This window comes from Piliocolobus tephrosceles, chromosome 1 (assembly GCF_002776525.5).
Source record: "Piliocolobus tephrosceles isolate RC106 chromosome 1, ASM277652v3, whole genome shotgun sequence".
In the NCBI taxonomy this organism is placed as follows: domain Eukaryota; kingdom Metazoa; phylum Chordata; class Mammalia; order Primates; family Cercopithecidae; genus Piliocolobus; species Piliocolobus tephrosceles.
In genome coordinates, this window is record NC_045434.1 from 182,368,695 (window position 1) to 182,395,824 (window position 27,130).

Consider the following 27,130-nt stretch of genomic DNA (forward strand, 5'->3'; position numbering starts at 1 on the left):
AGCATGCCAGAATTATCTCAGTTTAACACATTGTCCTCCCTGTGGAAGAGATAAGCAGCTCGCAAGATAAAGTAAGGAAAACAATATAATCTCTGTCCATTCTTCTCTGTGTACAAGCTCTGGTCTCTGTGGACCCAATCACTTGTCAGAAAGTGTTGTTTAAAAGAGAAGCAAAGAAAAAAAATGAGAATGAGAACCAAACAAACCTTTCCATTCCCTGGCCTGCAGCAGCAGCAGAAGCTTCCAGGTCTATGTCCTACTCTCAAATAGAGAAGACCATAAGCAGTCAACACACTTTCCCTGATGTTATGACACTATCAACTGATATCTGAATTCTTGCCCTGTTCCATTATGCATACTGATCAAGGCACAGACTCACATATACATACAATCCACCATGCTATAAATCCAGGGGAAAAGGCAAGGAATGCAATAAACTCCTATGCTACCTTCCATGAACAGATACCACTCGGTTCTGTTATAAAACGGGTTCCTTCATACATGGATGTTTCAGGTTGAGACCACTGTTAACATGAAGACACAGTACATGTGTTGCTAGAGGCTGCCAGAGTTTGTGAACATTTACCAATCTTAAATGCTGAATAATAGAGCTTCATGGGACTTTGGCTCCCTTTTTCCATATTTCACTTGTATTTGTAGGCTTTCGCTGCTAAACAATCTACAGTCTGCTGTCTGACTTAAGCAGAATGAAAAAGGACAATACAGCTACCATTTATAGCTAATCTCATTCTACCACTAACCAAATACAAAAGAACAGAAACTGTTTTTTTGTTCTTGGTGGGAGTAAGATGAGATTTGAGATGTTATGGAAAACAATGTCCAGAATTGAAGTGTGACATTGTAATGTGAAAGATACACCTTTTCTCATTCCCTATACACATGTACATTCTTCAGGTGGTCATGTACACTCCTAAGCCTACATTACTACCCTCATTGTAGTAATGCCAGCCTATTTGCCAGGTGGTACCACCATAACCCCGTATAGACTAAAGACTACCACAGCAGCATATCCATCTAGCTCAGGCCATTCATCTGGATTAAATTTTAGATTCAGGTCAAGTACTGTGGCTCACAACTATAATCCCAGCACTCTGGAATACCAAGGTGGGAGGAAGTGTTTAAGCCCAGGAGTTCAAGACCAGCCTGGACAACATGGCAAAATTCCATCTCTACAAAAAAAAAAAAATTAGTCAGGCATGATGGTACACACCTGTAGTCCCAGCTACCCAGGAGGCTGAAGTGGGAGAATTACCTGAGCCCAGGAGGTCAAGGATGCAATGAGTAGTGATTGTACCACTGCATTCCACTGCACTCCAGCCTGGGTGACAGAGTGAGACCCTGTCTCCAAAAAAAAAAAAAAAAAATCCAGCTTTCACCTAGACATCTCTATCTGGATGTTCCAAAGGCAACCTGAAATGTCCAAAAACAGAAATCACCTTCCGTAACATTGCTCTAGCACTGCCATCAATCACCTGATTGATCAAGTCAGTAACTGGAAACTGTTAGGCAGTATTATATAGTGGGTAAGAGTGTTCTTTAGGCCGGGCGCGGTAGCTCACTCCTGCAATCCCAGCACTTTGGGAGGCCGAGGTGGGCGGATCACCAGATCAGGAGATTGAGACCATCCTGGCTAACATGGTGAAACCCCGTTTCTACTAAAAATACAAAAAATTGGCCGGGCGTGTGTGGTGGTGGGCGCCTGTAGTCCCAACTACTTGGGAGGCTGAGGCAGGAGAATGGCATGAATCTGGGAGGCAGAGCTTGCAGTAAGCCAAGATCGTGCCACTGCACTCCAGCCTGGGTGACGGAGCGAGACTCCATCTCAAAAAAAAAAAAAAAAGAAGAGTGTTCTTCAGAGGAAATCAGAGAGATTGGAGGTTTCAATAACAATATGCACTGGCTTTGTGACTATAAGGAGTTATCAAACTTTCTGAGACTCAATTTCCTTATCTTTATAATGAAGACAATAATAGTACAAAAATCCAAAGGGCTTCAGTGAGAATAAATGAAGGAATCCATGCAGAAGTGCTTGGCACAGTCCTGGAAAATAGTAAGGATTCCACAAACTCCCCCACAACATCTTATCAGTCATTAAAATCCATAGGCTTATGAATAGATGCCCCTTGCCTCCATCCTGACTGGTAAGAGTTAGGATAGTGGCTGGGCACAGTGGCTCACTCCTCTAATCCCAGCACTTTGGGAGGCCAAAGCAGGAGGGTTGCTTGAGGTCAGGAGTTCAAGACTAGCCTGGGCAACATAGGGAGACCTCGTCGCTACAAAAATAATTTAAAATTTTTCCAAGCATGGTGGCGTACAACTGTGGTCCCAGCTACTTCAGAGGCTGAGGTAGGAGGATGGCTTAAGCCCAGAAGGTATAGCCTTCAGTAAGCCATGATTGTACCACTGCACGCCAGTCTGGGCAACAAAGCAAGATCTTGTCTCAAAAAAAAAAAGGATATCAAGACTTCACCAAGATTACTGCAATGACTTCTTAGCTAGTCTCCCCTAGTTACAGTAATAAACTTTCTTCATCCATTCTCCATATTATAGTCAGAGTGATATATCTCAACATTTCCCAGAGTACTGAATGGCATTAAAGAAATATTTATAATTATATTTGCATTTGAGATATAATATTACAGCTGCATTTGATACACACCCCAGAGCGTTCAGGGTAAAGTCCAAACAAGAGTTCCTCTAATCTGGTCCTGCTTAATCTTCTGCCACTTCTCAGTTTTATCTCTTGCTGTACCTTTCCTTAGCACACTACAGTAACCCAGGACTACTTGCGTTTTCCAGAAGGAGTCATGCTTTCTCTCACTTCTGAGCCTTTATAATGCTATCCACTCTGCTTAGATGTTTTCCCTTTCCCATCTGCCCCTCTAGAACTCCTATTGTCCTTTAAGTCTCAGCTAAGGTATCACCTCCTGGGGAAGTATTTCTAGTATGTGCTACCTCAACACTATGCACTTATCTCTGTCACAACACTGCTCACACTGGTTTAAAATCATTTTTGGCCAGGCGTGGTGGCTCATGCCTGTAATCCCAGTACTTTGGGAGGGCAATGCAGGCAATCACTTGAGGCTAGGAGTTTGAGATCAGCCTGGCCAACATGGCAAAACCCCGTCTCTACTAAATCCCGTCTCTACTAAACATACAAAAATTACCTGGGCATGGTGGCACGTGCTATAATCTCAGCTACTACAGAGGGTGAAGCACAAGAATGGCTTGAACCTGGGAAGGGGAGGTTGCAATGAGCCAAGATTGTACCAGTGCACTCCAGCCTGGGTGACAGAGCAAGATTCTGTCTCAAAACATTAGTAATAATAAAATAAAATAAAATAATTTATTTAATAGTCTTCAGAGTCTAAGAGTTTATGGCCATACTCCCCTGAATGCATCTGATCTCCTCTAGTCAACAGGCAACTAGCCACCCTAAGGCAAGGACCATGTCTTGCCGCTGTAATTCCAGTACTATAAACATACGAGGCATTAAAAACACTGTATGTGGCCCGGCGCGGTGGCTCAAGCCTGTAATCCCAGCACTTTGGGAGGCCGAGACGGGCGGATCACGAGGTCAGGAGATCGAGACCATACTGGCTAACCCGGTGAAACCCTGTCTCTACTAAAAAATACAAAAAACTAGCCGGGCGAGGTGGTGGGCGCCTGTAGTCCCAGCTGCTCGGGAGGCTGAGGCAGGAGAATGGCGTGAACCCGGGAGGCGGAGCTTGCAGTGAGCTGAGATCTGGCCACTGCACTCCAGCCTGGGCAACAGAGCGAGACTCCGTCTCAAAAAAAAATAAAAATAAAAATAAAAATAAAAATAAAAATAAAAACACTGTGTGTTTGGCTCACGCCTGTAATCCTAGCACTTTGGGAGGCCGAGATGGGTGGATTACATGAACTCAGGAGTTCGAGACCAGCTGGGCAGTGTGGTGAAACCTCATCTCTACTAAAAAATACAAAATTAGCCAGGCGTAGTGGTGTGTGCCTGTAGTCCCAGCTACTCAAGAGACTAAGACACGAGAATTAGTTGAACCTGAGAGGCGGAGGTTGCAGTAAGCTGAGATTGCGCCACTGCACTCCAGCCTGGGCAACAGAGTAAGATTATGTTTCAAAAAAAGAAAAAAAAAAAAGAACAGTAGGCTAATAAGGGTGTTTAAGTAAGAAAATAAATAAATAAAGGCTCTTACTCACTCTCCCCTCAACACAGCGTGGCTATCTTCCTTATCGAATCCGTGGAGAAGTGTTTTTTTTTTTTCCTTTTTTTGTTTAATTTTTTACTTATCTGCTTTTGCAAGACCTTACAAACTCTCCTTTCAAATAAATATTGCCTTCTCAGGCACAAATCACACTGATATAGAGATCTTCAAACTAAGTACCATAAGGAAAGTACTCTTCTTAGAATATATAATATTAATTAAATATAATAATTATAGTTGTAAATGCTTACGATTATTAATCTATTGATTCTTTTGAGACTTAAAATAATCCTGCACGGTATGTTATGCAGACATTGATCCCTGTTTTTAGAATGAAGAAACTGAACTGACATTCACAGCAGTTAAAAGCTTGCCAGAGATCAAACAACCAGTGAGTAAAGAACCCAGGCCTAGAGCACAAATATTCTGAATCCTACTCTGCAGCTCTTCTCGCTACTCCACAATGGCTTTTAAGAAATTAAGTGACTACATGGTTTATCATAGTATCCAGTCCTGACTTGTTTGCTAAGCACGGCACTATGGGCTCAAGGCCTCTTTATGGTGTCTTTAGTTACATTATTAGCATCTTCCATTTTTCTTTCTTTGAGATGGAGTCTCTCTCTGTTGCCCAGGCTGGAGTGCAGTGGTACGATCTCAGATCACTGCAACCTCCACCTCCTGGGTTCAAGCAATTCTCCTGCCTCAGCCTCCCGAGTAGCTAGGACTACAGGTGCATGCCACCACACCAGGCTAATTTTTTGTATTCTTATTAGAGATGGGGTTTCACCGTGTTAGCCAGGATGGTCTTGATCTCCTGACCTAGTGATCCACCCGCCTTGGCCTCCCAAAGTGCTGGGATTACAGGTGTGAGCCACCGTGCCCAGCCAGCATCTTCCATTTTTCTGCTTTTAATTTTCTCCATGGAGGCCAACTTTTTTCAATCACATATAGGATAGATGAGACATATTTGGAAAGCAAATGTTTAAAATAAGGCTTCTCAGGCCAGGCATGATAGCTCACACCTATAATCCCAGCACTTTGGGAGGCCGAGGCAGGAGGATGGCTTAAGGCCAGAAGTTCAAGACCAGCCTGGGCAACATAGCAAAACCTCATCTCTTTTATTAAAATAAGTAAATAAGACTTCTCCCAAATACAGAAGTATCAGAGCAGAGAACTGTATGTCTGCCTCATCTTGCTCCTTGCCATTTCTAATTGTCAATAACCAAGAACTATATGTAAACCTCCATAAATGAATGTCTGGATTCCCAACTACTTAAGCATTCATCTTATAAAAGCTTCAGAAACAGAGGTGGTCAAAATTACACAAATCCAAATAAAATTAGGAGACTGAGGCCTGAGTCCCAAGCTGTACATACTGTGTAACTTTACATAGTCACATAACGGATTGTAATCCTCATCTAGCATACAGAGATATATAAGGATCAAAAGAGGTGATTTCATAGATACGAGTTATCACTTCAGAAGTCTTAAAATGCAATTCAAATGTAAAATGTGAGCACTACATATTATGTACTGGAATATAGGCTCAAGGATGGGAATTCATCCATTCTACCTCCTGCACTGACTGTATCTTCCAGTACCTAGAAAAACTAGGCATATAGAAGATGCTAATAAAATCAAAGTGCTTAGCATTGTGGGCCTACTGAAGAAACAGACGACACATGGTCCCTCCCTTCCAGAAGCACACATACTGGTTAGGACAACAAAATAAAATGTGAATGGAATAAATACTGTAGATTATATTTGTTAAAGTTTTTTGGTTTTTATTTAAAGAAAAAAAAAAAAAAACCAGCTGGGCCAAGGCGGGCGGATCACAAGGTCACGAGATTGAGACCATCCCAGCTAACATGGTGAAACCCTGTCTCTACTAAAAAAAAATACAAAAAATTAGCTGGGCGTGGTTGTGGGCACCTGTAGTCCCAGCTATTCCAGAGGCTGAGGCAGAAGAATGGCATGCATGAATCCGGGAGGCGGAGCTTGCGGTGAGCCAAGATCTGCTCCACTGCACTCCAGCCTGGGCAACAAAGCAAGACTCCGTCTCAAAAAAAACCAAAAACACAAAAAACCAAAAACACAAAAAAACTGGCTCTATTGACCAGACTGGAGTGCAGTGGTGTGTTCACAGCTCACTGCGGCCTTGACCTCCTGGCCTCAGCCTCCTGAGTAGCTGGACTACTAGGACTATAACTACATGCCACCATGCCTTGCTTTTTTTGTATGTGTGTGTATGTGTGTGGTAGAGACAGAGTCTCACTATGTTGCTCAGGCTAGTCTCAAACTCCTGGGCTCGAACAGTCCTCTTGCCTCAGCCTCCCAAAGTGCTAGGATTATAGATGTGAACCACCACACCCAGCCTATATTTTTAAAGGTTTTGAGGGAATATCCAGTTGGATTAGGGGAAGTTAAATTATCAGCCTATTCTTGCAGATTTTTCTTCACAGAATGTTGTTGCTATGGTTCTGAGTTACATAAATTACTACATGATCTGAGAGTTCAGAGGAAATCAATGAGGACTGGCAGTAGTTTGGTTTCAGGAGGGAAGTGAGGCATCTTGAAGAGGTAAGAGAAAAAAGGGAAGCCATTCCAGAGCAAGTCAAAAGCAAAAAAGGAGACCAAGCAGGCTATGCACAGAAAATGTGAGTGGGTTAGCCTGTATAGAACATGGAGTATTATAGGAAACAAAGATGCATGAGCAAGCTGGGCCAGATTATGGAGGGCACTGAAAGCCAGGGAAAATTTAAATTTGATGTTGTGATAAATGTGAAGTCATTCAAGGGTTTTGAGAGTGAAAGAATAATATGATGAAAGCAAAGTGCTTACAAGTACTCTGATAAACAGAATGGGATGTGGAGACAAGTGATGATATTAGGGTCTAGAAAGTTAGATTAAAAGCTGTTATTCATCTAGCTGTAAAATAAGGCTACTACAAAAGATATTTGTATTTATTTATTATTGTTGTTATTTTTTGAGATGGAGTCTCACTCTGTTGCCCAGGCTGGAGTGCAATGGCATGATCTCGGCTCACTACAACCTCCACCTCCCAGGTTCTAGTGATTCTCCTGCCTCAGCCTCTTGAGTAGCTGGAACTACAGGCATGTATGCACCACCACGCCCTGTAAATTTTTGTATTTTTAGTAGAGACAGGGTTTCACCGTAACCATGTTGGTCTGGCTGGTCTCGAACTCCTGATCTCAGGTGATCCACCCGCCTTGGTCTCTCAAAGTGCTGGGATGACAGGCATGAACTACGGTGCCCAGCCTACAAAAGATGTTTCAAAGGAAAAAAATCCACAACATCTGGTGTCTAACCAAATATTGGAACAAAATGAAAAGAATCAATTAACCTGTAAATAATCATCTTTAGGCAATTAAGAGACCAGCACCTGAATTAAGTGCTGTACGGAATATAAAAGAAAGGTAAAATAGTTTCCCTGTCCTAAGGGAGTCAAAGAGAGACAGGAGAGCAGGACAGACAAAACTACCTTCTATTGACTCACTGGTTCTCAGGATTAGAGGGATTCTAGAAATCATCTTGTAAAAATACCATCTTATGCCAGAACAGTCCTTTCAATTAGCAATTAGTCAGGCAGCCTCTGCTCAAACACCTTCAGTGATGGAGAACCCAAGACTTCTAGAGGCAGCCCATTCCATTTAGACAGCTCAAAGTATTAAAAAGTTCTTCCTTATATGGAGGCAAATCTGCCTCCCTGCAACTTCCACCCACGAATCTTGGTTCTGCCCTTGGAGGTCACATGAAACAAGTGTGCATTAAACTGAGAACAAGTACTAACTGTATGGTACTGACTGTGAGCACAGTAGCATTCAGAGAAGGGAGACAAAGATGACTGTAGATTTGCAAATATGGGGGCCTTAAGAGAATAATGACATTATGGGCAGAAATGGGTTGTGGCATGTTCTAGTTAGGGCAACAAGATGAGGTCAGTTTGGGAAATGCTGGGTTTGAAAAGAAGACAAAGCTTCTAAGTGAAAATGACTAGTGAGTATTTAGAAATAAAACCTGGGAAACAATCAAGACTGGAGATAATGTTTGCAAATCATTGGCAAAGAACTGTCATGAAGTCACGAGAATAGACAAGCTCTTAGAGGGATATCATGCAGAGCAAAAAGAAACTATGAGCTTGATTCTCCAGCAATGTCTACTGTGGTTTGAAACCAAAAAACCAGGCCTGATGCAGTGGCTCATGCCTGTAATCCCAGCACTTTGGGAGGCTGAGGCAGGTGGATTACCTGAGGTCAAGAGTTTGAGACCAGCCTGGCTAAAATGGCGAAACCTCGTCTCTACTAAAAATACAAAAATTAGCCAGGCATGGTGGTGCACGCCTGTAATCCTAGAAATCATCTTGTAAAAACACCATCTTATGCCAGAAGTGAGGCATAAGAATCTCTTGAACCCGGGAGGCTGAGGTTGCAGTGACCCGAGATCGCGCCACTGCACCCCAGCCTGGGCGACAGAGAGACACTCTGACTCAAAAAAAAAAAAAAAAAAAAATCAGAAATGGCTAGTGATTCCTGCCAAAGCTGCTTCACACTCTCATACTTCTAACAACTTAACCCAATTCCTTCTGCCTATTCAAGGAAGTCATTCAGAAGTAAATGGAACCAGGTTACTCGTGCAGTTCTTGTCACATCCCACCAGGCAATTAAGCCAGTAGCATGAATTTCCACTTGAGTAGGAAGTTGCTATGCTTGAAATGTTTTCTACTTTGTCCCATAGTTGTTTTTCTAAGTCATCATCCTTAAGTAAAATTGAAAATAAAGCAACCGTACAAATCAGCCTGTCTACTATGGTAGCCCAACTGATTTGCTCCAAAATGCTTCTCTTGCCCTTAATTTTGTAATCCTGTTCCTGAGGTTTTATCCTAAGAAAGTAAATCATAATGTGAGAAAAGTGATAAGCATGGAGATGTTTGCTGCAATGTTAGATCTATCGATCTATCTATATCTATCTTGGACTTCCAATTATAGAGGAACAGCTAAATGGAGTGTGAAAAAAACTTGAACACAAAATTTACAATATTTGTTACATTTGGGTGATGGGGTTTTTGACAATTTCTACCTCAGTGTTCCAAACTTTCTTTTAACATATAATCTTTTATAATGATAATAAAAATCTCTACTTGGGTATCTCTTCTAAACTATTTATTAGTTAGTACTACTTCTAATAAATTCTTATCACTAGGTTTTAACATGTCACAAAGTAAAACCTACACATGCTACCAGAAGATACAAGTTGGCTTACCACAGAAACCAAATAACAGGAACCACTTTGCCCCAGTAAAGATGCCATTTAAGCCAGGTACAATGGTTCATGCCTGTAATCCCAGCACTTTGGGAGGCCGAGAAGGGCAGATCACCTGAGGTAAGGAGTTCGAGACCAGCCTGGCCAACATGGCAAAACCCTTTCTCTACTAAAAATACAAAAATTAAAAAATTAGCCAGGCATGGTGGTGGGCACCTGTAATCCCAGTTACTCAAGAGACTGAGGCAGGAGAACTGCTTGAGCCCGGGAGGTAGAGGTTGCAGTGAGCCGAGGTCAGCCCACTGCACTCCAGCCTGGACAGAACAAGACACCATCTCAAAAAAAAAAAAAAAAAAAAAAAAAAAGATGCCACCTAAATCAGGAGCCACTGTTCTTCTCTAAGCATTTGGTTTCACTGATTAAACCAATGACATTTAGTGCCTGAGTCACTGCCACCCGAGGTTTAGATTTAAAAAGAAAGGCCTATCTTCTAGGGAGGGAAGGAATCCAACCCATTATCAACACCTGTCTCCTGTTCCCTCCTTACACATGTCCTTTATCTGAAACTCCAGGAGGGAGTAAAGTTAGTGTATAAAGTGAAATTAGACTTGGAAACTAGCTGTTTCAATGTCTGGGGCAAACAGGTAACTTTGTGTGGTCATGGGTTCTCTTCTCTCCTACGTTCAAAGAATATTATGAAGACTAATTGCACAGAGCATTCAGCAGTCCCCTTCTACTTCTACATGTTTTATAGCGTATAAGGGAAAACCGTATTGGCTGATTTCAGCTTGAATAGTTGCTTTAAAAGAACAGCATTTCCCACTCTCATATTTAAAGATGGATTCAAGGATGACGTTTGTCCTTAGCCATGATTCATCTACAAGTAGAAATATGGAAATATTGTAAGTCTATAATTAACTAAAGTATAGGAATTTCAATGCCCTCTGGAGGAAAAAAACAAAACAAAACAAAGCAAGCCTGCTCCTTCCATTAAACATTTCAACTATTTTCCAGCCAAATGGAAAAGTTTGGCACAAAAGGTCTGGTAATACAAGGCAAATAAAGCAGCACTGTAGCTGAGGCATATTTTTAGAACTTTGTTTTTATCAGGTTAACATACAGTACATCAAGAAGAAATTGCATGGTGAATGCTGTAGCTGCATTAATTTAAGGTTATGAAACTACAGTCATGCACTACGTAATGACATTTTGGTCAATGATGGACCACATATACAACAGTGGTCCCATAAGATTACAATACCCTATTTTTACTGTACTTTAAAAATGTGGCCAGGAATGGGTGGCTCATACCTATAATCCTAGCCCTTTGGGAGGCTGAGACTGGCGGATCACAAGGTCAGGAGTTTGAGACCAGCCTGGCCAATATAGTTAAACCCCATCTCTACTAAAAATACAAAAATTAGCCGGGCGTGTTGTTGCACGCCTGTAGTCCCAGCTACTCGGGAGGCTGAAGCAGAAGAATTGCTTGAACCCGGGAGGCAGAGGTTGCAGTGAGCAGTGAGCCAAGATCATGCCACTGCACTCCAGCCTGGGTGGCAGAGTGAGACTCAGTGCCAAAAAAAAAAAAAAAAAAGTTTAGATAAACAAATTCTTACACTGTGTTACAAACTGCCTACAGTATTAGATACAGTAACATACTATACAGGTTTGTAGCCCAGGAGCAATAAGTTACACCATATAGTCTAGATGTGCAGTACCATCTAAATTTGTGCAAGTACACTCTATGATGTTCCCACAATGATGAAATCACCTAATGACAAATTTCTCAGGATGTATTCCTGTCATTAAGCAACACATGACTGTATAATTTTATCAACTAAAATAAATGTGAATACTCCATAAACTATATGCAACTTTAGTGTTTGTTTTTTGTTGTTGTTGTTGTTTTTGAGACAGAGTCTTGCTCTGTCACCCAGGTTGGCACAGATCATGGAGTGGTGCGATCTTAGCTCACTGCAACCTCCACCTCCCGGGGTTCAAGTGATTCTCCTGCCTCAGCCTCCCTACTAGTTGGGATTACAGATACACGCCACCACACCTGGCTAATTTTTGTATTTTTCATAGGGACGGGGTTTTACCATGTTGGCTAGGCTGGTCTCAAACTCCTGACCTCAGGTGATCTGCCCACCTTGGCCTCCCAAAGTGCTGGGATTACAGGTGTGAATCACCACGCCCAGCATATACGCAACTTTAAAATAAATAGTCCCGGCCAGGCGCGGTGGCTCACACCTGTAATCCCAGCACTTTGGGAGGCCGAGGTGGGTGGATCACCTGAGGTTGGGAGTTCGAGACCAGCCTGACCAACAACGAGAAATCCCATCTCCACTAAAAAATACAAAATTAGCTGGGCGTGGTGGCGTATGCCTGTAATCCCAGCTACTTGGGAGGCCGAGACAGGAGAATTGCTTGAAACCGGGAGGCAGAGATTGAGGTGAGCCGAGATCGTGCCACTGCACTCCAGCTTAGGCAACAAGAGCGAAACTCCATCTCAAAAATAAAAAATAAAATAAATAGTCCCTGTCCACTAAAACCAAGCACTCTGAATACAAGCAACGTGAACAAAACAGGAATTTACATAATTTTCAATAGAGAGGGAAATCTGCTGACTTATACTGCAAACAAGCAGCTTGCTTCTAGTACTTAAATTAATGGCATTTCTCTAAGATCACATCTGCCAGGTGTGGTGGCTCATGCCTGTAATCCCAGTGACTCAGGAGACTGAGGCCAGAGAATCACCTGAGGCCAGGGGTTTGAGATCAGCCCAGACTACATAGTGAGACCCTATCTCTAAAAAAAATCAAACTTTTGGCCAAGCGTGCAGTGGCTCATGCCTGTAATCCCAGCCCTTTGGGAGGCTGAGGTGGGTGGTTCCATTGAGGAATTCGAGACCAGCCTGCCCAACATGGCAAAACCTTGTCCGTACTGAAAATACAAAAATTAGCTGAGTGTGGTGGTGTGTGCCTGTATTCCCAGCTACTTGGGAGGCTGAGGCAGGAGAACTGCTTGAACCCGGGAGGGGGAAGCTTCAGTGAGCCTAGATCGCACCACTGCACTCCAGCCTGGGCAACAGAGTGAAACTCCATCTCAAAAAAACAAAAAACCTTTAAAAGTAAGAAAAAACACTGTAGTCCTAGCTACTCAGGAGGCTGAGGTGAGATTACTTGAACCCAGAAGTTGGAGGTTGCAGTGAGCCATGACTGCAACATTGTACTCTAACCTGCACACCCAGAAATTCCTTGAAGGGTAATTTCTTGAGGCTTCAACAAAAACAAATGATTCATTCATTGCAGGGTACTGAGTGCTTATCATGTACCATTGACTGTGCTAAGTAGGGCTATGGGGCCTGCTCTCACAGAATTTAGTTGGGGACATTGCACAATCATAGCTACGATACTTTCTAATGCAGCAATTCTCAACCAGGGGCAATTTTGTCCTCCAGGAGACATATGGCAATGTCTGAAGACATTTTTGATTGTCACAACTGAGGAAGTGTTATTGGCATCTACTAGGTAGAGACAGATGCTGTTTAATATCCTACAATACACAGGACAACTCCATAATAAAGAATTATATGGCCCAAAATGTCAACTGGGCCAATGTTGAGAAACCCTGTTCTGATTTAACAAGGAGCATAGGGAGGTGCGAAAGGTTAAGTAAAATGCTAGTTCAGGACTTTCTAAATTAGAAAGTCAACCTGTACCATCTAATAAAAATTAAGATAAGGGCCTAAACTGTGGAGAACTCTGTAAGATGGACCAAAGAGTCTAGAATTGATTATTTGCAAATACGAAGTCTGTGAAGAGTAACAAGATGAAAAATGCTTCTTCTTAGAGAACTTTAAATTAAAGATTAGTCTGGTTGTCACAGAGAAGCTGAAGTATAGGTCATGAATGCCAGGTTAGCACAAATAAAGAAAGAAACTGATGGCAACATTTCAAAGGAATAATCACTAGGATTGGGTAAGATACCGCTCAAGAACTCTCAGATTTCAAATCTCAGCATTAAATTTCAAACCAGAGGTTCAGCTTCCAGTGACACTTTGCATTTGCTTAAGTTAAAAGAAAAATCTTTGATTCACAATACTTCACAAAAAACTGAAAAGAGGAAGTCACCTTTTTTTTTTCTTGTAGAGACAGGGGTCTCACTATGTTGACCAGGTTAGTCTCTAATTCAGCCTCAAGAAAGTCACTTTTTAAAAGCTAAAAAAAAATAACTGCAACCAGGAAAAAGGGTGAGAATAAGAGATCATCTGTGAGAATAAAAGATCATCCGTAGGTTGGAAACAAAACATTTTACAGACTCAATAGCTAACCTCCAAAGCAAAAATATACTCACTGAATCTTAACAACATCACCACCTTTGGTTTGCACATCAGGCTGTATTCTACAAAGTACTTTCACTGCTACCATTTTATTTAAACTTCTCTGAGATATCAATTATGCCCACCCAATTGAGGAAGTATTTCTGGAAAAAGCAAGAAACTCCTTTTTTCTTCTTTTTTTTTTTGAGATAGAGTCTCATTATTACCCAGGCTGGAGGGCAGTGGTACAATCTCAGCTCACTGCAACCTCCACCTCCTGGGTTCAAGCAATTCTCCTGCCTCAGCACCCCGAGTAGCTGGGATTACAGGTGTGTGCCACTATGTCCAGCTAATTTTTGTATTTTTAGTAGAGACGGACGGTGTTACACCATGTTGGCCAGGCTGGTCTTGAACTCCTGATCTCAAGTGATTTGCTCACCTCAGCCTCCCAAAGTGTCAGGATTACAGGTGTGAGTCACTGTGCCCGGCCCAGAAATTTATTTATGCTGGACCTAGGCAAATCAATCAGCAAACTGCCAACCACAAAATCAAATCCAAACAAATTCAACAAGGCATTAAAAGTCCTTTACCCCGGGCACAGTGGCTCACACCTGTAATCACAACACTTTGGGAGGCCAAGGCGGGCGGATCACAAGGTCAAGAGTTCGAGACCAGCCTGGCCAGCATGGTAAAACCCTGTCTCTACTAAAAAGACAAAAATTAGCAAGGCATGGTGGTGTGCACCTGTAATCCCAGTTACTCGGGAGGCTGAGAGAGGAGAATTGCTTGAACTCGGGAGATGGAGGTTTCAGTGAGCTGAGATAGTGCCACTGCACACCAGCCTGGGCAACAAAGCAAGACTCAGTCTCAAAACAAACAAACAAACTACAAACAAACAAACAAACAAAAGCCCTTCACAACTTGGCTGACATCTAACCTTTTTTGCAGTCTGGTCTTCTGCAAAACTCCCAGCCCCAGTATTTCACTGAACAATTTAGGCCCTCTCCTGTCTCCGTATCTTTACTCTTGCTGTTTCCTTTAACTGACCCATCTTATTAGACAACTTTGCCTGGATGTGCTACAAACACCTCAAACTAAAAACATTTAAAATGCATTTTTTTCCCATGTCACTTCCCTAATTTACCTCTCATACTCTTTATCTGAATGGTACTACCCAGTTCCCTAAGCCACAAAGCCAGGCAATCGTGCTACTCTTACTTCTTCATTCCCATAATCAGCCTCCAATTCTATGGATTCTATCTTCTTAATATTGCTCACATATGATCCCTCTCCATTCCCATTTCCACCGTCTTAGTTCAGGCCATGTCTACAGCAAGAGCTTCCAAACACTGGTTTACTTCCCCCATAGGCCTGGTCCCCTCCTACCTGACAGAATGAACTTTCTAAAATATAAATCTGATGACATCATTTTCCTGCATAAAACCCTTCAAAGCATCTCTATCGCTTTCAGGGTAAAAATCCAAATTCCTTAGCATGACTTACAATGTCCTCCACATATGACTGACCTGACCACATCTCACTTCCTCCACTTCCCCAACCATTACTAGAATTCCAGTGACACTGAACTAGTTGTGGTCTTTCAGCTGTCCAGTTCTCCAGGTCCTCGCACCTGTAGTAGTCTCTGCCTGGAAATCCCTTTTCCAGATTCCCTATGTAGCTAAATAAATATTTCAAGAGTTAGCCTCCCATTTCCTCCTGGAAGCCTGGACAATTGGCTCAGGTATTTCTCCTCTGTGCTCTTGTAGCCCTGTGCTATGCGCTATGAAACTGTAAGCCATCCCTCATGTACTTGTCTATTTCCTCTCCCACTGTAAACTCCAGAAGAACTGCATTCTTTGCTACAAAGGCTGTCTCATTAAAATGTGCCTCATACATGCTAAGGTCTTAATAAATATCTGGTGTGTTCGGGCACGGCGGCTCATGCCTGTAATCCCAGCACTTTGGGAGGCTGAGGTGGGGGATCACCTGAGGTCAGGAGTTCGAGAGCAGCCTGGCCTTCATGGCGAAACCCCATCTCTACTAAAAATACAAATAAATTAATTAATTAAAGTCTGGTAAATGATAAATGTGCTGATTTATCCACGGATTTTCACTTGAAGAGAGCTCCCACAAAGAGCTTCAACTGACACAGTCCTGATGCTAACCTGTCTCAAATGTTCTCATTCCCCTCTTTGAACACATTCCTATTTATCCTTCAAAATTCATCTTAAAAACTCTGCTTCTTCAGAAGGGCTTTTCCTGAACCCCTTGTTACATACTTTCAGAGCACCCTGTTCTTTCCTAACTCTCATCAACATAATTATTTCTTAAACATCCCTGTAAACAGTGCTAGCTCCATGCGGGCAGGGTCTATATTGTTTTGTTTTAAAGCTGCATTCCCCGCATCTGGGAAAATGCTGGCACAGAATAAACACAATTTGTTACGCTGAATTTAATCCTGTGCGGTCAGCAGAGATCTCCACTTAAATGATGAACAAAAGGAGGCTCAAAGAAGTTAAATAAGGTACCTATGGCCATAGACACTTGGCACTGAGGCCAGACCAAACCTGAGCCGTCTGGTTTCAGGTCCAGAAGTACACACCTTCAATAAAGTTAGCCTAGCTTTTCAAAATAAGAGCAGCAGCCGAGGAGGAAAAGGAGGATATCTGCCCATAAATACAAGCATTTGCCCGCCTCTCTTTTAAAAACTCCCTAGGCATTTCAAACGGCTCAATTTGGGAAAAGGGGAAAAAAAAGTTCCACGCAGCGATGGCCTTTGACCTGCAGCAGCCTTAGGGGCAACACCGACCGGAAGACCATCCCAAGTTAGAGAGGTTCCGAGCAACAAGGGAAGGAACAAGGGAAGGAACCGGGGCTGGTCATCTAAGGAACCAGGATCATGATTCTGATTATTTTCCTCACTCGCTATATATCTCGGACTAGCCTCTTCTCTAGGGATCAATTTACCCATCAGTTCAATGGGAGCATCAACAGGGAACAGGGAAGACTCTCCGATCTCGGAGGTTCCTTCCAGTCAGAGCACCTGAAGAATCAGGCCTCCGCTGAAAATGATGGGCGGCACTGCGAAATCGGGCAGAGGGGCCTCCCCCGGGCAACCGGACTCAGCTGCTCACCCCGGCCCCACCTCAAGAGACCGCGCCCAGGAGTCCGGGTCGGCCTGAGGGCCTCAGCCCCGGCCCTCTTGGCAGGGTTCACGACACGCGCGCAGGCCAGAAAGGCCATTAACAACACCAGGGGCCGATGGGCCCCGGAGGAGACCCCAGTCCCTACCAAGCTGCACACCCTCACCTCAGAGTTCTGCCTCACCTCCGGACTGCGATCAGCCGCTCTCCGCTTCCGGCAAGAACCGCCCAGCAATCTCCGCGCGACCCACTTCCGGGCCCTCACTGGGCGCGGCACCCCCACCGGAAATGAGCCGCCGGCTGAAGCGCTAGGCTGGCCCGCGACTGGGCAGGAAGTCTCACCGCCCCGCTCATGACCCCGCCCCCCTTCACCACGCCCCGGAGAGAGCCGCCCGGCTTGCACAGAGAGCACTTGGGGAAGAGCCCCGCCCTCAAGGCGGGAGCGACGCGGGGAGGGCGGGCTCACAAGCGAGGTCACACCCTCGGTCCGCTTTACCTACCGGAATCGCCCCCGAGGCCCGGGCGCAGGAAGGGCAGAAGTCCCTGGCTAAGCTCCTCTCTGGAACGAACGGAAGAGTGGCCAGTTCTCTGTCAGTTTGGTCTCAGTGGCAGAGGCCGGTTCCTTTCCGCTGCAGTCCGGAAAGGGTCTTGGAACGACTGGGGTCCAGGATTCTCTGAGGGCAGGAATCCGGTCGGCAGTCAGCTCTTGGTGGGGATCGAGGCCAAGCTCCCCTGTCTCTGGGCGTGCATATCTCGGTTTCCCCGTTTGTGACGTGGGAAGGCAATTAGTCTGGACATTGTTGTGGGAGGACTTGCGGAGACTGGGCGCAGGGTGTGGGGGTCAGCGAGGGCGCTGTGGGTCAGCTCCAGCCCGGCTGGCAGTCGAAAGAAACCCTCCGCTCTCACCCCACTTCCTGTTTGGTCGGTGTGTTTTGTGACCATAGATGGTCAGGTCTGGGGCAGCGCGAGAGCCTCCGCCCTTGTGGTTTTGGAGCCCTTCCTCCCGGCGCGCAGGGTGTGGTCCCCGAGAATAAGATGAGCAAAATTAAAGCAGATCCTGCACCCACCACGCCGAAATCCAGCTTCTGAGGCAGCCTCGCCCTGGGCTGGGCGGGCCCAGGCGGCTGCTACTCGGTTCAAGGGAAGGTTCCGCACGGTGGCTGCCGCGCGCAGGGGAGGATTCACTTCCTTGCTCCTTGGGCCTGGAGATCCGATCTTTGTTCCCTCAAGACTCACGCTCTCCAACCGGTCATTATCCTCCCACAAAGATTTATTTCTAGAAAAAACTGGCGAGTGCCACAGTTCCCGCCCCTTCAGCTGAAAGACTGTGACAGCTCCGTATTTCAAGTTGAATGCAGGAGTTATATGCCAGAGTCGATCATTCAACAACTAAAGTTCTTATAATAACAGCTACCATTTACTACTGCACGCTGACTACTTGCCAGGCCTATGCTGAGTTCTTCAAGCGTATTTTCATTTACTCCTAATAGCAACTCTCGGTGGTTGGTACCATTATGTCCTCTGGTTTTCAAATAAGGAAGCTGAATAACTTGCCAAGGTCAGAAAATAACTGTTGAAACTGAAGGAAACACATCTGTCTGACTCTAAATCCCATGAGCTTAATTAGCTCCTGTGATAGACCACACTGCAGTCATTTGAGGCAGTTTTGAGGCGGTAAATGCCTGGATCTGGAGACACACTGGGTTCCAGTGCTGGCATAGGCCCTCTACCAGGGGTCAGACTTTGGTCAGGTTACTTTGGACGGGTTACTGGGCCTCTTCCTAACTATATGGCTCCCAGCATGTTTAAAAGAACATGACAACATGAAAAAATATGGTATAAAAGTCATAGTATATTTTAAATATTGACATTTAACTAAAAACACTGTCTCACACACACACAAACTCGTTATATTTGGATATAGTCTTTGACTCTGCATTTGGTTCTTCTAAATCTCTTTCTGGATTAGGGACAGAAGGAACATAGACCATACATGCATTCTAGAGGAAGAGGAGAGAGAAGAAGAAGCAGGAAGGAGAAGGAAGAAAGTTTCCTCATCTATCAAATGGGGAATATTCCTAGGGCTGTAATGAGAAACGGAAGCAGTAATGTATGTGAAATCACTTTGTAAAATGCTTCATTATAAAGAATGTACACATGACTTAAGTTACAACCCCTGCCCTAAGGAATGTCCGATCTTTTAAGAAGTCTAGATACATGCACTTGTAACTCCAGTAGGAGATTGGAAGATAGTTTAAGAACATCCGTCACATGCAGGGCTGGGCGCGGTGGCTCACATCTGTAATCCCAGCACTTTGGGAGGCCGAAGCGGGCAGATCATGAGGTTAAGAGAGCAAGACGGCCGGGCGCGGTGGCTCAAGCCTGTAATCCCAGCACTTTGGGAGGCCGAGACGGGCGGATCGCGAGGTCAGGAGATCGAGACCATCCTGGCTAACACGGTGAAACCCCGTCTCTACTAAAAATACAAAAACTAGCCGGGCGAGGTGGCGGGCGCCTGTAGTCTCAGCTACTCGGGAGGCTGAGGCAGGAGAATGGCGTAAACCCGGGAGGCGGAGCTTGCAGTGAGCTGAGATCCGGCCACTGTACTCCAGTCCGGGCGACAGAGCAAGACTCCGTCTCAAAAAAAAAAAAAGAGAGATCAAGACCAGCCTGGCCAATATGGTGAAACTCTGTCTCTACTAAAAAATACAAAAATTAGTTGGGCGTGGTGGCAGGCATCTGTAGTCCCAGCTACTTGGGAGGCTGAGGCAGGAGAATCGCTTGAACCCGGGAGGCGGAGGTTGCAGTGAGCTGAGATCGTGCCACTGTACTCTAGCCTGGCGACAGAGCGAGACTCTGTCTCAAAAAAATAAATAAATAAAAGAATATCTGTAACATGTATTTATGCACTGAAAAAAATTATTGAGCTACATAGTAGCAATTATTGGAAGAATTCAATAATTGCTATGTTACTTTGTACCAAGCACAACTGGGGATCCAGCAGTGGACAAGTCAGACCCTGTTACTGCTCTCATGGTGTTTACAGTCTATTTTGGAAATAGTATTACCATTTGGAGTGGTCATCAGAAGATGTGTTGCCTTCTGTCTTCCAGCTTTTTCCTCCTCACTGATCTTGCCCCTTGTCCAGGACCCAGTGCTTCATCCGTGGTGAGTTCTCATCTAGCACATGTTCAGTGAGTGCCTTGAATTCAGAATAGTAATTTCCTAGGCAGAGATGGACAGACAGATCGTTGCAGAGCAAACATGAATGAACAGTAATGGAGATGGGAATCTGTGCTGGGCTGAGGTGAGAGGTTCCTGCAGGAGAGGAGTAGGAGATAAGGCTAAAGAAAAGGGGGTTGTGGCTGGGCGCGGTGGCTCAAGCCTGTAATCCCAGCACTTTGGGAGGCCGAGACGGGCGGATCACAAGGTCAGGAGATCGAGACCATCCTGGCTAACACGGTGAAACCCCATCTCTACTAAAAAAATACAAAAAACTAGCCGGGCGAGGTGGCAGGCGGATGTAGTCCCAGCTACTCGGGAGGCTGAGGCAGGAGAATGGTGTAAACCCGGGAGGCGGAGCTTGCAGTGAGCTGAGATCCGGCCACTGCACTCCAGCCTGGGCAACACAGCGAGACTCCGTCTCAAAAAAAAAAAAAAGAAAGAAAAGGGGGTTGAGCAAACTATGCCAGGCCAGAGAGGTCAAACCTTAATGAGAAAGCAAGGAGGCACTAGTCATACTGTATTTTAGAAATAAAAATCTAGCTACCGTGTAGGGCATGGCCTTCAGTGGGCAACAAAAGAGGCAGGGAGAACTGCTAGAAGATAAGCACAAAGATCTAATCAGAATCTGAATCAAAGCTGTGGTATGCGGATGCAATCAAAGAGAGAATGCAGAAGATACTGTTCTCATAAAGGGGGAAATGATGGTGATGATAAGAAGATAATAAATGAAAAGGGGATAATTTGAATATGAGACTTCAGACTAGATCTGGTACAGGTCCTATGGTTTGAATGTTTGTGTCCTCTCCAAAATTCATGTTGAAACTTAATCCCCAATGCAATAGTATTAAGAGGTGAGGCCGTTCAGAGGTGAGCAGGCCACGAGGGCACCTCTCTCGTGGATGAGATTATGCCTACTAAAAGGGCTGAGGGAACTAGCTAGGCCTTTTGCCTTTTTGCTTTCTGTGCAGCTAGAAGGTGCCCTCTTAGAAGCAGAGACCAGGCCCCCACCAGACACTGAACCTGCTGGCATCTTGATCTTGAACTTCCAGCCTCCAGAACTATAGGAAATAATTTTATTGCCAGGTGCGGCAGCTCATGTATGTAATCCCAGCACTTTGGGAGGCCGAGGTGGGTGGATCACCTGAGGTCAGGAGTTCGAGACCAGCCTGGCCAATATGGTGAAATCTCATCTCTACTAAAAATCCAAAAATTAGTCAGGCGTGGTGGTGGGCGCCTCTAGTCCCAGCTACGCAGCCATAAACCCAGCTACTCGAATCTCCTGCTGAGGCAGGAGAATCACTTGAACCTGAGAGGTGGAGGTTGCAGTGAGCTGAGATCACGCCACTGCATTCCAGCCTGGGTGACACAACAAGACCGAAAGACAGAGAGAGAGAGAGAGAGACAGAAAGAAATAAAGAAATGTGTATTATTTATGAAGTACCCAGTCTAGGTATTTTGTTATAGCAGCAGGAATGAACTAAGACACCATGTATACATTCTCATTCAATACTGCTTTTCCTTCTTGGCAGGTATTACAATCCTCATTCATCATTTGTGCAATTATCTTTTAATATCTTTCTCTCCTGTAAGTTCAGCACATTCTGAACCTGCAGAATCACTTTGTCTCTGAGGGAGCCACCCAAGTTTCCTCTATATCTCTCAGGGTTTCAGACACAGAAGTCTGGCGGTTCATCTGGAGCCTCTCCCAGCCTGACTCAGAGGACTGCCTGCATCTGTGCAACCTGGCTCAGAGCCTGTCTACGTTTGGGCAGATCCTATATCCCCCTGCCAAATGGGCTAATGACAGACAACCATCTGTGTGACCCTATCTTTCTTCCCCTCCAAGGGTATGGCCCCAGATTTCAACCTCAGATAGGGTATCAGGTCCAAAAATTAGGAGTTGGCAAAAGAAATAGCTGCAATATAGAAATATGATTAAGATCTGGTTTCAGGGTCACTCTGAAACTGAATCCCAGCTCTGCCAACTGTGTGATCTTGCAGTTATCCTCATTTAACCTCAGAGAAGATATTAATACCCATCTTAAGTGGTTGATAGGAATTAGGACAGAAAACTAATAAAACACTTGGCTCACAGTAAACACTCAACGAGTAGTAACAATTCTTACTAAGTATAGAGAACCTATTGTCTGTTTCCCTGGCAAAGGCCACCAGAAAGCAAAACAAGGTCTAAAGTGTCAGCACACTAGATGGTGCCACCAGAACTACTACAACTGTCGCCATCCCCAGAAAGTTTTCCCACAGTCCCCGCTTCTTTGTATTGCTAACTTTTTTTTTTTTTTAAGACAGAGTCTCGCTCTGTCGCCCAGAGTGGAGTACAGTGGCACGATCTCAGCTCACTGCAACCTCCGCCTCCCGGGTTCAAGCGATTCTCCTGCCTCAGCCTCCGGAGTAGCTGGGATTATAGGCACACACCACCATGCCCGGTTAATTTTTGTATTTTTAGTGAAGAGGAAATTTCACCACGTTGGTCAGGCTGGTCTTGAACTCCTGACCTTGTGATCCGCCCGCCTTGGCCTCCCAAAGTGCTGGGATTACAGGTGTGAGCCACCGTGCCTGGCCTTTTTTTTTTTTTCTTTTCTTTTTTGAAGACAGAATCTTGCTCTGTTATCCAGGCTGGAGTGCAGTGGTGTAATCATAACTCATTGCAGCCTTGAACTCCTGGATTCAAGTGATCCTCCTACCTCAGCCTCCAGAGGAGTACCTGGGACTGCAGTTGCATGCCACCATGCCCAGCTACTTTTTGTATTTTTGGTAGAGCTGGAATCTTGCTATGTTGCCCTGGCTGGTCAGGAACTCCCAGCCTCAAGCAATCCTCCTGCCTTGGCCTCCCAAAGTGGTGGGATTACAGGCATGAGCCACTGCACCTGGCCTGTATTGCTATCTTTGGACTCAAAGTTAGGCCAGGTGCAGTGGCTCATGCCTGTATTCCCGGTATTCTGAGAGGCTGGGGCGGTAGGAACACTTGAGCCCAAGAGTTCAAGACCAGCCTAAGCAACATAGTGAGACCTCATCTCAAAGAAAAAAAAAAAAATTAAATAAAAAAACCCACAAAAGCAAAATTGGGCCTGTGCCCTTGGTTGTAAATGAGACCAAATAAATCAGTTAGGAATATGAATGGTTTTGCCCACAGATAACAGAAAACTTGACTGTAGTCACTTTTTTAAAGTCAGTTTTTCTCACATGCAAGAAAAATGAAGGTAGGCAGTTTTACTGGCTCAGTAATGTCAGAGCTGATATTTCTGCGATTCACTTCACCTTACCCTTGTGGCTGTAAGTTGGCTGTTGCAGCCCTGTTTAAGAGACAAGGAAAGAGGAAGTGGAACGTGCAGCGTTTGAAATTGGAAAGCTGACGTTTTCTAAGGAACCCACAAAGCATACCCTGCTTCCTGTCTCATAGCCAGATCTAACAGCAAATACTTCAGTTTTTTTGCCCCTGAGAGGAACACATCTGAGATGCATTTCACGGTGTTTTTGAGGGCCCCTAAAGGGCCTAAGCCCAGTTGTCCATAGCGGTAACCACTCATTAACAAACCAAGTTAGCTTTTCTCCTTTCCCTAACTTACTTGTGTTAGGGAATCCAAATGAAAGAGAATGGAATTGGCTGTGTCTGCTACACCTGGAAAGTGACAGTGAGCTTTGATAGTGTTTAAGGTGCGTGCTCACTCTCTGTCTCTCTCTCTCTGTCTCTTATGTTTGGGATATTGTCCAAACATATAAAGGGGATACAGATTCTGAGTGTACAATAAGAATGATAGACATCCACTATAATAAACTCCTGTGACTGCCTGACATCAAAATACACCCTTTTCTATACTTACACTTCAAAAAACAAAACTCCAGACTGATACAACCCTCCCTTTTATAACCTAAATTGTACTCACTATACTCACCTCCTACCCCCACAAAAGGAAATTATCTCAAATCCTCATCAGTAACTTCATCCAGCAACAAGTCCAGGATCTCTGAATAATGTTCATTCTTTCTCCAGTTCATAATAATCTTGCCTCAATATTCTGTAGCCTATGAACTGAACTTTCTTTCTTTTCTTCATTTTCTTTTTCTTTCTTTCTTTCTTTCTTTCCCTCCCTTCCTTCCTTTCTTTCTGTTTCTTTCTTTCTTTCTTTCTTTCTTTTTTCTTTCTTTCTTTCTTTCTCTCTCTTTTTTTTTTCTCTCTCTCTCTTTTTCTTTCTTTTCTTTTCTTTTCTTTTTTGAGATGGAGTCTCACTCTCTCACCCAGGCTGGAGTGCTATGGCTCAATTTCACCTCCCTGCAATCTCCATCTCCTGGGTTCGAGCGATTCTCCTGCCTCAGCCTCCCGAGTAGCTGGACAGGCATGCGCCACCACATGGACTGAACTTTAAAGTTAACCGCTATAACATGCCACACCCTATATGTATTCGCGGGAGAAAGGTAAATGAAAGGAGAAGAAAATTCGATACAACATGTAGATATTTAACTGGCATGGTGAAAAACTTTCTGTAACTGATCACAAAGACTTAGTTATCTTTGACTTCATATATCCACTACCCGTTCTATATCCTCTTTGTCTTCAGCCAGCACCTCAGTTCAGTAGGGTCATAGAGATGGAAAGAGAAAGAGGCATGAAGGAGGCATGCCACTGTCTTAAACGTCCTGATCCAGAAGTGGGACATATTAATTTCACTTACATTTCATTGACTAGGACTTAATCATATAGCTTCTGTTGGGGGCTGTAACTGAGTTTCCTATAGGTGACCAAACCCTCTTTCTTGTGGGATTGGAGACATTGGTGGTCCATCCTATATAATATTGTCACAATTTTCCATTAATTTTTAGCACTGGATTTACAAGAAGTAGGAGATACCCCTAGTATTCTCTGGGTTATGTGCATAATTCTACACTCTATTGTATAGTGACAGTTCTCTTTTACCTTGAAAATAGGCCCATACCCGAGCTAACCATCATAACCGGTTCAGGTTAAATTTAACATCAGGCTCTCTATGGGGGACAGCCCTGATTTGTAGCAACTGGCAATTTTTGTGGTGTAAATACTCTCACTACAGTCAATTGTAAGCTACCAAGGTTATGTCACTGAATGTAGAGTTGAGAAAATGCACTGTGGTATGCAGAACTATGGTGCTCCAAAGATATGCACATCCTAATCTTAAGGACCTGTGAATATCTTACTGTAAATGGCAAAGGGAACTTTGCAAATGTGATTAAATTAAGAATCCTGAGATGAGGAGATTATTCTAGATTATCCAGGTAGGTCCAATGTAATCACATGGATCCTTATAAGGGAAAGAGGGAAACAGGAAAGTCAGAGTCAAGAAGCTCAGAAGTTGGATGAAGCTCAGAAGAAGCGATAGTACAATGAAAGCAGAGGTCACAGTGATGTGACCAAGGCCACATTTTCCCCTAAAGTCTCCAGAAGGAGCACTGTTGAGCTGTGGCATGGGGGCAATGGTATTAAAAGGATTTTGGTATCGGCTGGCTTTGTTAATGGCTTCTGAAGTGTTGAAAAAAGAAGTAAGATCTGGCTGGGATAGGTGGCTCACTCCTGTAAACCTATCACTTTGGGAGGCTGAGGTGGGTGGATCACCTGAGGTCAGGAGTTTGAGACCAGCCAGGTCAACATGGCAAAACCCCATCTCTACTAAAAATACAAAAATCAGCTGGGCATGCTAGCACATGCCTGTAATCCCAGCTACTTGGGAGGCTGAGGCAGGAGAATCTCTTGAACCCAGGAGGCAGAGGTTACAGTGAGCTGAGATCGCACTACTACACTCCAGCCTGGGTAACAGTGAGACCCCATCTCATAAAAAAGAAATAAGATCATGTTACTTACCAACGTCATTATGTAAGTCAACTCTGGCTGGAGTGATACACTGCACGATTATATATTTATTTGCTTCTCCTTCATCGGCCACTTCTTTCTGTCGCTTTCCCTGACTTCTCTGCTGCACATGCCAGTTCTTAAAAGTCCAGTCTTAGTTATTATCTTTATTCCAATGCTCTCCTTTTATGTAGCTTTAGTTTCTAGAACATCTTGCTTCAACTCCGCTCAATGACATTGGACAATATGCCAGTGGGTCACCACAAGATGGCAGCCTTGCTAATTTTGGCTGCACTGAATTCAGTTATTCATTCCTTCAAGTTGGAGGGGTAGGGGATGTTCTGAATAAGACTTTAATCTTACTTATTTAACATTTCTTGACAGCTTGCTCAATAATGGGTCTTTTAACATATTAGTGTTGCTGTCTTTTAGTGGAGAAAGCTAGGTATCCCCTTTGCAGATTAGAAAACTGAAGTTGAAAATGATTAACTTGTTCAAAGTCAGGACCTGGATTTGAAACCAGAGATTTCTGAGTCCAGAGCCAGTGCTCTTTCTATTACATAACTGATTCATAAGCTGCAGTATTGTTTAGGTTTTTTTTTTTTTTTTTTAATTACAAGTAACAAGCTGGGCATGGTGGTTCATGCCTGTAATCCCAGCACTTTGGGAGGCTGAGGCTAGTGGATCACTTGAGTTCAGGAGTTTGAGACCAGCCTGGCCAACAAGGTGAAACCCTGTCTCTACCAAAAAGTACAAAAAATTAGCCGGGCATGGTGGTGCGCACCTGTAGTCCCAGCTACTCGGGAGGCTGAGGTGGGAGGGGAATTGCTTGAACCCGGGAGGTGGAGGTTGAAGTGCAGTAAGCGAAGACCATGCCACTGCACTCCAACCTGAGTGACAGAGTGAGATCCTGTCTCAAAAAGCAAAACAAAACAAAATAAAATTACAAGTAACAGAAAACCAACTTGAGCCAGTTTAACAGCAACAACACAACAAAGTATTTGCAGTACCTCATGGAAACTTAGGACAGAAATGATGCCCTGGCTGTAAAAGAGAGAACAGAGGCAGGGATTGGAAAGGCTTGAAGGTGTAGGGGAAGACA

The 27,130-nt window shown here is 44.2% G+C and overlaps 1 protein-coding gene across 8 annotated transcripts in view; it reads right to left on the reverse strand.

Annotated features, from left to right (window-relative positions):
* CAP1 (cyclase associated actin cytoskeleton regulatory protein 1) overlaps window positions 1-17,776 on the reverse strand; it is a 33,952-nt gene extending 16,176 nt beyond the window's left edge. For 3 of the 8 annotated variants that reach the window (XM_023221241.2, XM_023221237.2, XM_023221242.2), the window contains exon 1: window positions 17,134-17,352. The gene's annotated coding sequence lies outside the window, so the exon portion shown is untranslated. Of the gene's footprint in view, window positions 1-17,133 lie in introns of all 8 variants that reach the window. The other 5 variants (XM_023221244.3, XM_023221240.3, XM_023221238.3 and 2 more) reach the window with 5 other exon arrangements.
* Between the last annotated feature and the right edge of the window lie 9,354 nt (window positions 17,777-27,130).